The sequence below is a fragment of the Limulus polyphemus genome, unplaced genomic scaffold (genome assembly GCF_000517525.1).
Source record: "Limulus polyphemus unplaced genomic scaffold, Limulus_polyphemus-2.1.2 Scaffold6538, whole genome shotgun sequence".
Lineage (NCBI taxonomy): Eukaryota > Metazoa > Arthropoda > Merostomata > Xiphosura > Limulidae > Limulus > Limulus polyphemus.
This window is the reverse complement of record NW_013672148.1, coordinates 41,023-44,293: the sequence shown is the minus strand read 5'-3', so window position 1 is coordinate 44,293 and position 3,271 is coordinate 41,023. Positions and strand designations below refer to the sequence as shown.

General features: G+C 33.8%; 1 long non-coding RNA gene across 1 annotated transcript in view; it reads right to left on the bottom strand.

Annotated features, from left to right (window-relative positions):
- The window catches only part of LOC111089536, a 4,799-nt gene extending 3,051 nt beyond the window's left edge, over positions 1 to 1,748 (bottom strand). The window contains exons 1-2 of the long non-coding RNA XR_002613787.1: positions 1,525 to 1,748; positions 553 to 792 (exon numbers count right to left, since the gene is read on the bottom strand). This is a non-coding gene — a long non-coding RNA (uncharacterized LOC111089536). The remainder of the gene's footprint in view (positions 1 to 552; positions 793 to 1,524) is intronic.
- Between the last annotated feature and the right edge of the window lie 1,523 nt (positions 1,749 to 3,271).

Sequence of the window (3,271 nt, the reverse complement as noted above, 5' to 3'; positions counted from 1 at the left end):
AATATCATTCAACAGAGGATATACATATGTATTACATTGTCATTCAACAGAAGAAACTTGTTCTACAATATCATTCAACAGAGGATATACATATGTATTACATTGTCATTCAACAGAAGAAACTTGTTCTACAATATCATTCAACAGAGGATATACATATGTATTACATTGTCATTCAACAGAAGAAACTTGTTCTACAATATCATTCAACAGAGGATATACATATGTATTACATTGTCATTCAACAGAAGAAACACTTGTGTTGTAAGCTGTCATTTGGCAGAAGAAACACTTGTGTTGTAAGCTGTCATTCGGCAGAAGAAACACTCGTGTTGTAAGCTGTCATTCGGGCAGAAGAAACACTTGTAGCACAAATGGTGAATAAGAAGGAAAGAAAGTTAACTTTTCAAAAGTGGCTATATGTTCTGATGCTGTTGCAAGTTTGGCTTAACTGAAAGGACTTGCAGCACACTTTCCTTCACCCGAGAGGGTGTTTGATTTCAAAATACATTCAGAATTCACTAATACAAACACATCTTTTAAAACCCTTACCTCAACTAAGAGCTCTCTCCTTACTGCATCCTTAGCATTCGACTGTGCAGAGATCTCATTTCCACAAACATCGTTGTCTTCCAAAGCATGTGCATAAACAGTCAAGTTGACCTTTCCGATAGCATGTGGTTCAACTAACCATCTGATGGTGTCACTTGACTGACCACAAACACAAATTCTCGAGACACTTGTGTCATTCTGCAGCTCGTATGCTTCATTATGCTCCAGTTCAAGCTCAATCTAGAAATTAAATTAAGGAGAAAAGAAAAAAAGTATCCTAGTAAGAGATGATTGTGGCACAAACCAAAGGCAACAGACAATCAAAAATAAACACAATGTTAATAACACAAAAATAGAATGTTTACATAGTAAACAGCGATTATGTTTTTTTATTATATATATATACGTGTACGGTATTCTCAGAAGATAGCTTCATATATTTATCTTTTAAAACAAGCCTATACCTTTATCACGTATTCCAACTATATTTTTATAAACTGTACTTTTAATTTTGTAATTTGTTTGTTAGATAGAGGGAGCTGCTGGTCTTAATTATAATGTTAATTAGGCCAAGAAAGTTCTAGAGTGACATCAAATTTTTCTCATACAAGATAAATGTAAAGAGTTATTTCTAGCTGATTGAGTGAAACAGTCAAGGTGTTTGGATCTGTGTTAGATATTTATTGGGTTATCTTGTACAAGTAAGTTGATTTTACATTAACCATAATATTGTTCGAGAGGTTTGAAAGCCATTTGTAACATAGGTCCACAACAATTTATTACAGTGTTCAAAATGTTCAAGGTTTTAGAAAAGTTAAAGGAGGAAATAAATTAATTCATGATTGTTACATGGACTGGATGTTGAATAATGTTTGCCAGATAAGTTAAAAGAACCTGCCAATAAGAAAACAACATTTTATGATAAATCAGACGTGTTTCTGGCTCGAACCGTAAAGATGATTTCATACTTACAGGCAAGCATTCACTGAGGTAATTGAAGACGGTTACAATCACAGGAACTTTCTCTCCACGGATGACAGAGTAAGGAAGTGTGAAACTGACAAAGAATGGCTGGAATGCTTTAACAGTTACAGGGCCAGAAATACCAAGCCCTGCCTCTTCATTCAGACAAACAGCACTGCCAACCCACTCAGTAATAGTATGTGGAATGTCTTGTTTAATGTTTAACTCCCCACTCCCCCTAGGGAAAATGGAAAACAATTCACAAGTTAAATTATCTAACATACGTTGTCAGTGATATTCAAATAAAGGTTTATGTTAACACTTGTTCTTATATAGTTCACTATCAATGGAGGCTGTGCAGCATATTAAATGGACGGATTTTTATTCTTTTCTCTGTTACTGTACAGAACTAGCCAAACAATATTGTCTGAAATACATAGGAAGCCCAGCATTATTTAATGTAATGAACTACAATACTGATGGTATTTATACCTACATTCTTTTATGTATTTTGTATGTTATTAGGTAACCAACAAAGTGGTCTGGCATGGCCAGGTGGTTAGGGCTCTCAACTTGCCATCTGAGGGTCACGGGTTCGAATCCCCGTCACACCGAAACATGCTCACCAGGTGCCCGAACTAGGACGTCAGTCCTACTTCTGGATACTCACCTCCAACAGAATTTGGAGGTGTGAGAAACACCATACGAAACTACTACCAACAAAGTCATTAACCCACAAACAACATGGTGCGTGAATAATAGTAATTCTAGGATTGAAACACCACAAAGTATGTACACTATGTATGTTTAATCATGATTAATGACCAGGAGAATCTAATAAAAAACATAATCCAAAAATGATCTATTGTTCAATTTATCTCTTGTCACCCAGTTATACCAATTTAGGGAATTCTACCCCTCATAAATAACCCTGCATAAGGGCTAATCAAAAGAACAAGACTAGGTTTCTTATAGTGACGGACTGTATATTATATGCAAGATGTTTTTAGTTGTCTTTTACTCACTACCTTAAACCTAATTTATTTCTGTGAATTGTTCAACAGACTAACTGTTTACAATACTCAGTAAGAAGCAGTAACTATATTGATAAATTAGGCTTCACACTTATTCATGTCTCATACAATGTAGTGAATATATTGATAAATTAGGCTTCACACTTATTCATGTCTCATACAATGCAGTGAATATATTGATAAATTAGGCTTCACACTTATTCATGTCTCATACAATGCAGTGAATATATTGATAAATTAGGCTTCACACTTATTCATGTCTCATACAATGCATTGAATATATTGATAAATTAGGCTTCACACTTATTCATGTCTCATACAATGCAGCAAATATATTGATAAATTAGACTTCACACTTATTCATGTCTCATACAATGCATTGAATATATTGATAAATTAGGCTTCACACTTATTCATGTCTATTACAATGCAGTGAATATATTGATAAATTAGGCTACACACTTATTCATGTCTCATACAATGAATATATTGGTAAATTAGACTTCACACTTATTCATGTCTCATACAATGCAGCGAATATATTGATAAATTAGGCTTCACACTTATTCATGTATCATACAATGCTGTGAATATATTGATAAATTAGGTTTCACACTTATTCATGTCTCATACAATACAGTGAATATATTGATAAATTAGACTTCACACTTATTCATATCTCATACAATGCAGTGAATATATTGATAAATTAGGCTTCACAC